Source organism: Cryptomeria japonica, chromosome 10, assembly GCF_030272615.1.
Source record: "Cryptomeria japonica chromosome 10, Sugi_1.0, whole genome shotgun sequence".
Classification (NCBI taxonomy): Eukaryota; Viridiplantae; Streptophyta; class Pinopsida; order Cupressales; family Cupressaceae; genus Cryptomeria; species Cryptomeria japonica.
Genome location: NC_081414.1, coordinates 359,647,736 through 359,662,424, shown reverse-complemented (window position 1 = coordinate 359,662,424; position 14,689 = coordinate 359,647,736). Strand labels below are relative to the sequence as shown.

At 35.6% G+C, this 14,689-nt stretch overlaps 1 non-coding gene across 1 annotated transcript; it reads left to right on the top strand.

Annotated features, from left to right (window-relative positions):
- The first annotated feature begins 2,258 nt into the window (after positions 1 to 2,258).
- On the top strand, positions 2,259 to 2,332 carry TRNAN-GUU (transfer RNA asparagine (anticodon GUU)). The gene has a single exon. It is a non-coding gene; the product is annotated as a tRNA-Asn (tRNA).
- Positions 2,333 to 14,689: the final 12,357 nt, after the last annotated feature.

Genomic DNA, 14,689 nt, shown 5'->3' with positions numbered 1-14,689 from the left:
TAAACTCTTGTGCAAAGGATTAAGGACTAACCATGGTCAAAGAAATAAATACTTGATGAGACCCTTGGGTTACATGGAGGTTGAGTTTAGAGAAAGTCTTTAATCATGCTGGAGGGTTGAGTTAACCATTAATGGTTTGGAAGATAAAGTTGTTGGAGACTTGAAGCCTTTAATGGTTATCAAAGACTTTGAGGATTTGAGAAGTGACTTCCTCTTGCTTAGGGATGTGACAATATTTAGGAGATGGGTTAGGCTAATTTAGAAGTGATTAGAAGAGTCTAGAAGTGATTAGAAGAGTCTAGAAGGGGGTTAGGAATAGGGTTTATGAGGCAAGTGGGAGATGTAGGAAAATGCAAGTGGATGGAGAGATAATAGGATTTAATTGAAATAAAGTTAATTTAATTCAATTTGGTTGCAAGTGGAGGTTTTTAAATAAATTAGATTTATTTAATTGGAATTCCCTATTTAATTAAATGTAAATCTAATTAAAAGGTTTAGAAGAATAGATTTAATTAAATAAATTGATTTATTCAATGAAATGACCTAAAAGGGGTTAATTGAATTTAATTAAATAAATTGAGTAATTTGCTTAATTAAATAGAGGAATGTGGATAATTTAATTAAATTATATTTAATTAAATAGAGAAATGAACATAAAATATTCATTTAGAAATATAGTCATTTTTATACGTCTACAATAAGTTTCTAACTTTTTAAGTTTTAATTAAAAATTATTATTATTTATCTACATTATTTAATCTATATTTACTTATGAATAATTACTTCTTATTACTTCCTCGTTATATACTACTTTCCTTCATTTCTATCGTGGCATCAAAATCTTCAAATGCTCGATCATTCTTGCAGTCTTTTCTATATGATGCTAACCATATTCAAATATTGTCATAAGCTTGTGGATCTTATGGTGAAGTGTTGGCATTCACATTGGAGTGGAATTGAGTTGGATAGAAATGACTCCAAAGTGGCATTTTCAATTGCACTTTATGCCTCTTGTATCATTATTATCCAACAACTGACGAAAATAATTTGAGCTAATACAAGTTAGGTTTAGTAGAAATGAACGTTTATTACTAGGTTGTAATACTTGCAAATGTCTCACATAGTTGTGTTCTTGGGTATATCTTAATCAACCTCAGTAAGAATGTCATTCACTATAACACCATTAAAAAAAATATTGTCATTGTTGGAGAGCTCAAATACTTGGCAAAAGATTCATTTGGGAACAAGGCTAAGAGATGATGGTACCTTTTCAAGCTATAGCTAATTAGTGACAAATGTGAAAAGTACCATCGTTTCTATTTTATTATTATTGACTCTGGTCACTGTCACCAAAGTGCAGTTTATGTATGGTCGGAACAGTTTATGTATGGTCGGAAAGGATTTATGTATCTTTGATGGTTGAATTTTTTTCAATTATCTTACATTACTCTACCATATCATTAATGCCATCGTAACATCATAATAATAAATGTTGTATTTCATACATAATAAATTGTATTTTCTTTTTAAGAAAATTGATTTTTACACCCACACAAACAAATAAGAATATATAAAAAAATGATATTTTTTATAATCATATAAAATAAAAATTAAATTTAAACTATAGAATTTTTTATCAAAAATTTTAATTATTTGCTTTTATTGGTTAAATTAATTGAAAAAAATAATCAATAAATGCAATAGCATCCTCTCTTTGGTAGGAAATAATAAGTAGATCAAATTATACAATAATTAGTAAAGAGCATTTTGTGTTTTATACCAATAGATTATATATTGAATTTATTTGATGTAAATTACATAATTAACCATCTAAGACTATTATATGAAGAATCAATCGTGTGTCTTATATGTGCTAAGGATTAAATGGAATTTGCTTAGATAAAAGAAACTCGGTGACAATGTGAACTTGCTAAATGGAAAGGTGAAAAGCGAACTTGTATGACTCGGAACTATTTTATTTTTATTGATTTTTTTTTTTCAGAAAACATTTATGAACAATGATAGAAAGAGAATTGAGATTTTTACAAGTATAAATCTCAATAAAAGATAAGATTGTGGTTAAAAAAATAAGTTGGAAATCATCCAGGCTACCCGGATTTAAATCGCGGCAACGGAAATGTGTGTACTAAACGGAACGACGAGAGTGTCTTTTATCTGGTAGTTAATCTTTGTCCAGGTGACGATAACGTGAAAAATTAATTATTATTATAAATAAAAACTCATTGTACAAAGCAAGTGCTGGAATAGCTCAGTTGGTTAGAGCGTGTGGCTGTTAACCACAAGGTCGGAGGTTCAAGCCCTCCTTCTAGCGTTGCTATCCGAATTAGTCTTTTTGCAACTTTTGGGTATGAAAGATTTAATTTTTAAATACATACTTCGACAAAATTATTGATTTCAAATGTTTTTGATATTGCATATTTTAGCAATATTATGATTATATTGTATTATTATTTATTTTTTATTAATAAACATTTATTTTGTTGACAATGTCAATAATAATAATAAAATCGTTTGATTGTAAATATTTTTAGTTTATAAATTTGAAGGATTCTTTAAGTCTATTTCATATTTTCAATCAAATTCTTATTATGAGATCTTAAATTAAGTATTAATTATACCAATGTGTACTACATCAATTTGATGCGTATACTCTAGGTAATGATGCAATGTCTAGATAAGAATATTTTTTAGCAATAAAGTAGCTTCCTAAAAGGTTGGAAAATTTTAGATAAAATCTAGTTGTATAATAATAATAATAAAATCATTTGATTGCAATTATTTTTAGTTTATAAATTTGAAGGATTCTTTATGTATATTTCATATTTTCAATCAAATTCTTATAACGAGATCTTAAATTAAGCATTAATTATATCAATGTGTATTACATCAATTTAATGCATATATTCTAGGTAATGATGCAATGTCTAGATAGGAATAGTTTTTAGGAATAAAGTAGCTTCCTAAAAGGTTGGAAAATTTTGGACAGCATTATCACATCTCATGAAACTATTCACTCTATCAATCTAAAAAAAAAAGAAGGGATGGTAATCAATCTACATATGAAAAAAGCATGTGATATGATATCCCAAGAATTTGTATTGAAAGTCATAACGGAGTTTGGATTTTGTGAAGGCTAGTGCAAGTGGGCATTTAGTTGTGTTTCTTAGCCTCTTATGCTCTTCTCATCAATAATTCAAACAAGCAAATATGTTATCCCTTTTCATCTTCCTCATTGTTACTAAGGTTTTTGGTAGAGCACTGAATAATGAAATGAATAAAGGAAGCATCAAAGGGCTACGAATCTCTTTGAGAATGAAAAATGTTTCACATCTACAATTTTCCATGATACTCTTCATCTTGGTGAAGCTTCTACTAGACAAGACTAGTTGATCAATAACACTCTCTACTATCTCTCTACTAGTCAAAAGGTGAATGGGAACAATTCAAGGATTTTATTTTTTAAAATATAGATGTCAAGAAGGCTAAAAGGTGTAAAGGATTCTTGTCTTTGAGATAAAAAAGCTACCAAATAAATATTTAGGAATTCCTTTTGGTAGAGAAAAGGTATTTAGATGTAGAATAGAAAAATGTTATTAGCCAAGTTCATAATAGATTATCTTCTTGGAAGGGTAAATGGTTTTCTATGGCTAGTAGAATTACCTCGATTAAAGCTTCATTAGCCTTTATTCTAGTTTATATTGTGCGAGTCTTCCAAAATCCTAGTAAAAAGGCAAAAAACATTGAAGATATGCAAATAATTTTTCTTTGTCGTGGGAGTTAGAATACATGGAAATTTAGCTTGGTAAAATGGGATGATGTTTGCAAGAGCAAGAAGATAGATGGGTTAGGATTCTGATACTGTAAGAAGATGAATAGAACTTTAGGCTCAAAAATTGATCTAGTGATATATGTGGAAAGAAATAGATTTTGGAGAAAGATTCTTCAATCCAAATACTTTCTCTCAAGAGTTGGTAGTCGATTTAAAGGATCTAATTCATTTCTCTTTGGCTCAAGCATTTGGAACTTCATAAGGCACTCCTACAAATTGCTAGTCCTAAATATCAAATGGTATCTTCGCAAAGGGGATAAAATTAAATTTTGGAGGGATCGCTAGTTAATGATAACTCAATGATGAACCACTAGTACCAAACCGGTACTGAGAGGGGGGGGGGTGAATCAGTACAAACACAAATACAGTCCAAAACTAGTTTGACTGCAAATACTCCAAATGACTGACAAACAGGGATGTCGGTTAATCAAAGTGCAACCGGTAACATCCAGTACAGCTCAATCAGTCATGAACCGGTCACTCAATAAGCTTTCCTCTTAGCTCAATACTACAGTATCATTATATTCTCATGCATAAACAGGTAAACTTATTCATTAGATCTTCACACCAGTGAGTTCAATATGTTTTATAGACAGGCATAAAACATAGAACCTTCATGTGCTTAACAGATAACACAAAGCATCACAAGACAAAAGCATTTCACATGACACACATATTTTTCACGTGGAAACCCAACTGGGAAAAACCACGGTGGGGATGAATACCCACAAGCTGCTTTTTGAACTCTTTAAAAGTCTACTCTGTTAGGAGCCTTGTCTGGTTAAGGACTTTACAATAGGTTTTGGTAGGAACCGATCCTGTTAGGGATCACCCGGTTAAGGGTTAAACCCAGTAGGGTCACCTTGTTAGAGGATTTCAAGAACTCAATAGTTGAAAGGATCTCCTAAGCTCTCTAGCTTCTCAGAACTCATTAGCCTCGAGTTACCCGGTTAAGGGATTTGAAACAAGCCGGTTAAGACCACCCGATTTAAGGGATTTTGAATCAAGCCAATTAAGACTACCCGATTAGGGGATTTTACAACTGTTGAAGTGGTTAGAAATCAACAGGAATTACAATGATCTGTTAACAACACTCAATGCTAATGCAGATCCGTTTTGGCTCCTCTTCACCTTCTGCACATTCACTTTGTAGATATCTCTTCTCTCCTTTGGTCTGGCAAGAATCACATATCACTTCCCTTGGATACACACTCACAACTTTTTCCAACAACCTCAGAAAAAAACCCAACATCGACCTTATAGGAAACATACAGGTCGGTAGCAAAAACCCTAAACGCTAAACCTGTTAGGTTAAGCAATTCAAAAGGTTTGATCCTGACCGTTGAATCATACTGCATTAAATGCAACAATCTTGAATCGATCTCAAGACATTCTCCATCGTCCATTATCCACCGTTTTCATGGCGGCTAATAACCCATCATGCGTTCTCACCGTTTGACAGACTTCGCACATTCCCGAGGTAGATAGGAATAGTCATCTTCATGCAAGATCCTTCACACACATAGAGCTTACGTGGCAACACGATCTATCCTCCATCATACTGCTAACTCATCACACAAAGATCACCACTTGAGTCACACAGACTTGAAGTACTCCAACCGGAAATCCTGAAGTGGAAGCTACCTACCAACCGGTAGTCATACAATGCTTCCATGTGTCGGTTCCCATAACTACATGTCGGTTCACCTTGAACAAATATGCTGCTTCACTTTGGCATAAAAACTGGTTCATACATATGTCGGTTCCTCTCTCTTCACTGATCACATGTGCCGGTTAACACTATGTCCTATATTGACATCAATGACAACATACAATATCATTATGTCTTCGTGCTGGTTCACATAATGACATGTCGGTTCACATAATGCCAACAATCTCCCCCTTTGGCATTGATGGCAATATACAACAGATATCTTCTCTGCTTCACATCTTCTCCCCATTTGCTGCAGATATCTTTTCGCTTCACTTCTTCTCCCCCTTTGACAACAATGTCAAAGTGGAGGTACAATCATCACTGTTTCATCATGCTGCTCCCCCTGAGGAGTAGCATCCTTCAACACACCAATCAACCAAAGATTTGTCTTTCCAGTACCTGACTGATGTTGAACAATCACTTTTAGTTCACCTCCTGAAGGGGAAATACCCCTAATTCACCTCTCAAATGCACAAATGTTGTCTTTGGGAGAGGCTTGGTGAATATGTCTGCTAACTGCTCCTTACTGGACACATGCTCCAGTGCAATCTCTTTATTCTGAACCTTTTCCCTCAAGAAATGATACTTAAGCTCAAAATGCTTGGTTCTAGAATGTAAAACCGGATTCTTTGATATATTGATAGCACTTGTGTTATCACAGAATATACTTACCGGTTCAAATACAGGGATCTTGAAGCCTTCTAGTACATGCTTCATCTAGATTGTCTGAGTGTCGTTCATGAAAGCTGCAACATACTCCACTTCCGCTGTAGACTGAGAGATACAACTCTACTTTTTACTCATCCATGAGACCAGTCTACCACCGAGAAAGAATGCACCACTAGTTCTGCTCTTCCGGTCATCCACATTACCGGCCCAATCAGCATCTGTGAATACTTTCAGATTGAAATTATTGTTGTATGGGTACCACAATCCATAGTCAACTATTCCCTTCAGATACCTAAGAATCCACTTGACTACAATCAAGTGAGATTCTCTTGGACTCTTCTGGAACCTTGCAGTGATGCCAACTGCATGTGCAATATCCGGTTTGCTATGCACTACATAATGCAACTTACCAATCATTGATCGGTATTCCTTCTCATCAACCAGTGCAGAATCATCCTCCTTTGTTAGTTTGCAACCGGTCACCATCAATGTACCAACCGATTTGCTATCTTCCATGCCAAAAGTCTTCAACACCTCTTTGACATATTTGGACTAAGTGATGAAGATTTCATCTTCCATCTGTTGGATCTGCAGTCCAATGAAGAACTTAATCTCCCCTATGAGTGACATCTCAAACTCTTTCTTCATCTCATCAGCAAACTCATGACTCATCTTGTCATCTCCACCAAAGATGATGTCATCAACAAAAACTTCACAGATCAGGATCTGATCTCCTTCAGACTTCAAGTAGATATTGTTATCTTCACTTGTTCTCTCAAATCCAATCTTCACAAGATGGGAATGTAGGCGCTCATACCATGCCCTAGGTGCTTGCTTTAGACCATATAATGCTTTATGTAGCCTACATACCATGTCACTGTCTTCAGATAGCGCAAACCCATCTGGTTGCTCAATATACACCTCCTCTTCAAGTACACCATTTAGGAATGCAGATTTTACATCCATTTGATATACCTTGAATCTCTTAAAAGTTGCATATGCAAGAAGCATACGAACTCCTTCCAATCTGGCCACAGGAGCAAAGGTTTCCCCATAGTCTTCACCTTCTTCTTGAGCATATCCTTTGCATACCAGTCTGGCTTTATTCCTAATCACTGTGCCATCCTCATTCAACTTATTTCTGAACACCCATTTGGTGCCAATGACATTTTTATGCTCTGGTCTAGGTACCAAGGACCATGTACCATTTTTCTCTATCTGGTCAAGTTCTTCTTCCATAGTCTTCATCTTTATGAGCCTCTTTGAATGACTTAGGCTCAAATTTAGAGATCATACATGAGTTTTCTCTGATCTTTCTTCTGGTAAGGATTCCTGCATCCTTATCACCTATGATCTGCTTGGGATCATGATTCAACTTGACATACCGAGGAATGGTCTTAACTGGTTCTTCTTGCTTTTCTTCTTCATCAGTATCAGCATTCACCGGTTCAAGAACATTGTTACTGGTACTTGGTTGACTGACAACCGGTTCCTAGAAGGTTGCAACCAGTTCATTTACAGCTTGCTCACTACCGGTTTCCTCAGTCTTCTCAGAGGATTCATCAACTCTTACATTGATGCTTTCCATAATTCTCTGAGTCCTATTGTTGTAGCACTTGAAAGCTTTACTCTTGGTGGAATATCCTAGAAATATTCCCTCATCACATTTAGCTTCAAATTTACCCTGATGTTTACTCCTCTTGATGTAACATTCGCTACCAAATACCTTAAAGTAGTTAACCACAGGTGTCTTACCGGTCCAATACTCATAAGGAGTTTTGTCCTTACCCTTTTTGATGAGTACCCAGTTCATAGTGTAGACTGCAGTGCTCACCGCTTCTCTCCAAAAGGTGTGAGCAACCTTTCCTTGGATCAACATGGTTCTAGCTGCTTCAACCACAGTCCGGTTATTCCTCTCTGCTAGGCCATTCTGTTGTGGAGTCTGGGGGGCAGACAACTGTCTCTTGATGCTAAATTCTTCACAATACTTATTGAATTCACTGGAAGTGAATTCCCATCCTTGATTAGTTTTGAGACATTTGATCCTTTTACCGCTTTCCTTCTCCACTAATGCTCTGAAAGCTTTGAATTTTCCAAAAGCTTCAGCCTTGTCTTTCAATAATGTGACCCACATCATTCTTGAGCAGTCATCAGTGAGAATCATGAAGTACCTATCACCCTGCACACTTCTAGTTTTTATAGGACCACATAAATCAGTATGCATAAGATCAAGCAAGTTGTCAGCAGTGAAAGATTTACCTTTAAAGGTTGAGGAAGACATTTTCCCCAATTGACATTCTCTACACAAGGTATTATCTGGTTTGCTCAACACCGGCAACCCTCTAACTGCCTTGATCTTACTAGCCTTCACAATGTTATCAAAGTTCACATGGCAGAATCTCCTATGCCATATCCAGCTATCATCAAGCTTAGCCATAAGACATGTACTTATATTTGCATTCAGATGAAATAGGTTACCTTTAGTCTGCATATCGGTGGCTACCAATTTACCATCTTTGCCTTTGATTCTGCAAACTCCATTCTTGAATTGCAGAGTGAGACCACTGTCTTTTAGCTGGGCAACACTTAGAAGGTTGTGTCTGAGACCATCAACCCAATACACATTGTCAGCACTAGTCTTTCCATTTAAAGAGATGGACCCTCTACCTTTGACCATGCATGGTGCATCATTGCCAAAGCGAACCACACCACCAGCATACTCCTCTAAGGATAGAAACTTGCTTTGGTCACTAGTCATATGGTGAGAACAGCCACTATCAGTGATCCACTCATTGGAATCATCAAACCGAGAGACAAGAGCCTTCTTGTCTGCCACATCTTCCTTTACAACAACAAACACAATGTCTTCATTCTCTTCATCTTCTGATTCTCATTTGTGACACCTTCATCAACTGCCACAAAACAATTTCTCCGATTTCCTCCTTTGAATTTCTTGAACCTTTCTGGTTTATCCTTGTTGTCACTATTAGGACAATTCATAGCAATATGTCCTATCTAGTTACAGGAGAAACATTTCAAAGGTAGCTTACCTTTATATTTACTAGTTCCTTTTGAGAATTTCCTGGCAAGAAGTGCTTCAAATTCCATCAGAAACTCTTGATCTTTCATTTCTCTGCTCTAATTAGGTTCCCCACTAGTGCTAGCCTCTTTTCCTTTTCTGGAAGGTATAGCAGAGGCTCTAAAAGTTGATTCTGACTTTTGAACACTACCATCAAAACTATTCAGCTCATAGGCTGTCAACTTGGCTATGATGGAGTCCAAGGACGCCTTAGACTTGTCTATTGATCTCAGCTCCTGAATAGCAGCAACCCTTATTGCATAGACCGGCAACAGGGATCTCAGGAGTTTGCTTATCACAATGGAATCTTCTATTTTGCCACCTGCACTCTTTATTTCTCCAACAACTGTTTTGATTCTTATTCCATACTATTGAATGGTCTCTCCTTCAACCATCCGCATGTCTTCAAACTTCCCTCTCAAGCTTTCTTCCTTAGCCTGTTTTACATGCTCATCACCACCATAGATATTTTCAAGAGCATCCCATACCTCCTTGGGATTTTCCTTGTCCTGAACATCAATAAACTCAATGTCAGAAAGGCTACTGATGAGGGCTTTCATGACTTGCCCATTTTCTTGTATCTCTCTCTTTTGGTCATCGGTGAGAGTACCAGTAGGAATAACATATACATTTTCAACATAACTCCAGTGTTGAACACCCATGCTTTTGATGAATATCTTCATCCTGTCTTTCCATATACCAAAATTTTCCCTGTTAAACTTTGGACATTCCCTCTTCATCATTTGACTAGGATCTTTTCCTCAAGCGGTTAAGCTTACAACACAGAGGACTTGGAGTGCTCTAATACCAACTGATAACTCAATGATGAACCACTAGTACCAAACCGGTACTGAGAGGGGGGGGGTGAATCAGTACAAACACAAATACAGTCCAAAACCGGTTTGACTGCAAATACTCCAAATGACTGACAAACAGGGATGCCGATTAATCAGAGTGCAACCGGTAACATCCAGTACAGCTCAATCAGTCATGAACCGGTCACTCAATAAGCTTTCCTCTTAGCTCAATATTACAGTATCATTATATTCTCATGCATAAACAAGTAAACTTATTCATTAGATCTTCACACCAGTGAGTTCAATATGTTTTATAGACAGGCATAAAACATAGAGCCTTCATGTGCTTAATAGATAACACAAAGTATCACAAGGCAAAAGAATTTCACATGACACACATATTTTTCACGTGGAAACCCAACTGGGAAAAACCACGATGGGGATGAATACCCACAAGCTGCTTTTTGAACTCTTTAAAAGTCTGCTCTATTAGGAGCTTTGTCCGGTTAAGGACTTTACAATAGGTTATGGTAGGAACCGATCCTGTTAGGGGTCACCCGGTTAAGGGATACTTGGTTAAGGGTTAAACCCAGTAGGGTCACCTTGTTAGAGGATTTCAAGAACTCAATAGTTGAAAGGATCTCTTAAGCTCTCTAGCTTCTCAGAACTCATTAGCCTCGAGTTACTCAGTTAAGGGTTTTGAAACAAGCCGGTTAAGACCACCCGATTTAAGGGATTTTGAATCAAGCCAATTAAGGCTACCCTATTAGGGGATTTTACAACTGTTGAAGTGGTTAGAAATCAACAGGAATTACAATGATCTGTTAACAACACTCAATGCTAATGCAGATCCGTTTTGGCTCCTCTTCACCTTCTGCACATTCACTTTATAGATATCTCTTCTCTCCTTTGGTCTGGCAAGAATCACGTATCACTTCCCTTGGATACACACTCACAACTTTTGCCAACAACCTCAAAAAGAAACCCAACATCGACCTTATAGGAAACATATAGGTCGGTAGCAAAAACCCTAAACCCTAAACCTGTTAGGTTAAGCAATTCAAACGGTTCGATCCTGACCGTTGAATCATACTGCATTAAATGCAGCAATCTTGAATCGATCTCAAGACATTCTCCATCGTCCATTATCCACCATTTTCATGGCGGCTAATAACCCATCACACGTTATCACCATTTGACAGACTTCGCACATTCCCGAGGTAGATAGGAATAGTCATCTTCATGCAAGATCCTTCACGCACATAGAGCTTACGTGGCAACACGATCTATCCTCCATCATACTGCTAACTCATCACATAATGATCACCACTTGAGTCACACGGACTTGAAGTACTCCAACCAGAAATCCCGAAGTGGAAGCTACCTACCAACCGGTAGTCATACAATGCTTCCATGTGCCAGTTCCCATAACTACATGCCGGTTCACCTTGAACAAATATGTCGCTTCACTTTGGCATAAAAACCAATTCATACATATGCCAGTTCCTCTCTCTTCACTTATCACATGTGCCGGTTCACACTGTGTCCTATATTGACATCAATAACAACATACAATATCATTATGTCTTCGTGCCGGTTCACATAATGCCATGCCGGTTCACATAATACCAACTATTAAAAGATCATTGCTTGCAATATATTGAAAGATTTGAGCCTTTAGTTTCTCACTTTGAAGATAGTCTAGGTGTGTGGGTGAAAAATTACTAGGAAGAAGGAGATCTCAATAAGAATTAGAAAGCATTGGTGCATCTTGTTCCAAAGTTGAAGGAACTGGGTGAAGATGTATAGTTGGTATTTGACAATTGGCCCATTCTAGTGGACGGAAAGGAGGGCATAATTATGTGGAGGTGTCATGGTAGTGGGCTTTTCTATGTTCATAGTTATTTTCTTCGCCTCTTTGAAAATTCTATATCTCCTTCTTTGAATATGAAATGAAGAATTTGGTTTCCTGAAGGACTCCCCAAAGCCAATTCCTTTTTGTGGATCACCTCAAAAAGATGGATTCTTACTTGGGATAGACTCAAATCATTTGGAAATATTGGCCTCTTTGATTTGTGTCATGTGTAATGGTATTTTAAGTTTATTTTATTATGCATGCCATCTATTAGTATGTTTTCACCATGCACTTGTCTAAGACACCACCAAAGAAATTTTTTATCTTTACTATTTTGATTTTTTTGGATTTTATTTAATTGGGATATTCTTAAGATCAATAATGGAAGTACTTGAGGTGCGTAATATTTTATTGATTCATGAAGACCTTAATATTAGGGGCAACTAGATGATATGTTCTTAAATCATACTTGAAAATGATGGCATACGTGTCCAACCAACTAGGCTCATATTTACCCTTCTTGTCTCTATCTTAGAGATTTATCTATTTTTTCTTAAGAATAAGATCACCAATGTCAACCCCTTGATCTATATTCTTCTTGTTGTTTTATTTATTATGGAAGTGATTCTAGCATGATTAAAGGTGATTGTGGGTTTTGAGGAACCATTCATCCATTATTTATACCTGTTGTGCAACTCAATGCTCCTCATCATCAATGAGGTGACATAAGGAGGCACACAAACATGGAAGCTCAATTTCAAATGATGAGATAGATTCAAAGCCAAGGATGGGGGAATATAGAGTTGCACTAGTTGATGTATAAATGCTAGTGTGATATGCCCAAAGGGTGGGATTAAGCTAGAGTTTCTAGTCATGAAAAACATCATTCACTACCTTTTTGAGTATTTTTAAGAGGTTTTTCTTAGATGCCATGTTAGGTCATTACCTTATGGGCAGTATATGGTGGACCAACAATGTTGGATGTGGAAGTGTTCACAAAGAGTGTAAATTTTACTATTTTTGAATGATTAGTCATTTCTAGTTGTAATGGTAGAAGGGATACTATAGTGAAAAATAATAGAATAAAAGATGAACTTGAAAATATACTATCTAATGGTATGGATAAGAGGAAGAACTTTGACCCATTTGGTGAAGTATTCAGTAGTGGTGATATGAATTCATGGATACTAGATGAAGATGGATGAATCTTACTAATGAGATCAAGGCCCCATTTATAAAAGGGCCAATGAGTGATGATGGGTTGCAATGCCTACAATAGTGAATCAATAAAATATCCATGTTACTAATAGGCTAGATACTTCTTTGTAAATTGGCATGTGTCCCCCATGATGGGTCAATAATAGCTCGTTCTCAAAAAAAAATTGGGTAAGACAATACTACTAGTGTGTGCACAATAGATAATATTATCATGTGCCTCTTCTACTATGAGATGAGACTTTTTTGAATTATTTAAGAATCTAAGTAGGGTATCATTGAATATCCTCTAATATACTATTTCATTAAGTATTATGAAATGAGATGAGTAATAAATAAGGGTTTTGAATTACATGTAGTATAGGTTCGGTGTTAAGGTATTATTATGGAGATAATTGTATATGCCATGATACCAAGGATTGTTGGGACGAACAAGTTCATAGACAAGATATAATTAAAAGATATCATATGTAGGTACCAAAATTTTATTGGTTGATAACTCCTACTACTAATTTAATTGTGGCATATCCAAAAGGGATCTAATTGTAGCCATGACATCTACTCTTTTTTGTTAAATCTAGGAACCTATTCAAATTGAATGGAGATAATATTTTTTTTGAAACTATATATTCTCATTTATAGGGAATTAAATTATCATTTTTTGTTTTGTATTCATGACTAAATTGGTTGATGATGAGTTGTAAATTTTTATAAACTAGAAGATGTAAGTTGTTCCATTTTATTTCTATTGTGCAACCTTTGATTAAAGAATAATGTTATACTATATTGTTCGTATATGGGAAACCCAATCTAAATACTTCGAGAATAAAATCACCTTGAGGGGTTACAAAGAGGATTCTTGCTCCTGGCCCCTTTTTGTATAATATCCATTAAAAAATACTTACTCAAAAACTAAATCATCCAATGTGAAGATAGACTCATCAAGAAAGTATATCACTAAAAGATGATTATCTATTAATGGTGCTTCTATTATTTGATTGCTTGTAAAGTATCTTTTTATTATTTTTTTCACATTTTATATTTAACTTAATTAAGCAACATGACCCATTTTTCCATACAACTTGTGAGAGATGCTTTGGATAGAAAATATTTTAGTGGGTAAATATTTGAGATTAACTTGATTTTCTGACAGTATGTAATGCCAAAGTTTTTAAGAATTAAAAATGATAACTAAATATGAATATGTCATGTATATATACTTAAGCTCATATCCCACTAATATCCTTTTGATATAGTGAATGGACCTTCCTTGACCTTTAGAGTCATGTTGGGAAAGGAGTGCCCCTAGGATGATTGATATGGCTAAAATGTATAATAGTAATGGTTTCCTTGAAATGGGTGCCATAAGGATTAGAGGTGATGAAAGATATTATTTTATTTTGTCAAAATATTGTTGATAAGTACTATCCCAATATAAAACATTATTTTTATTCAAGAGAAGAAAATGATTGGCACGTATTTGATAACTTTACAATGAATCTTTTGATAG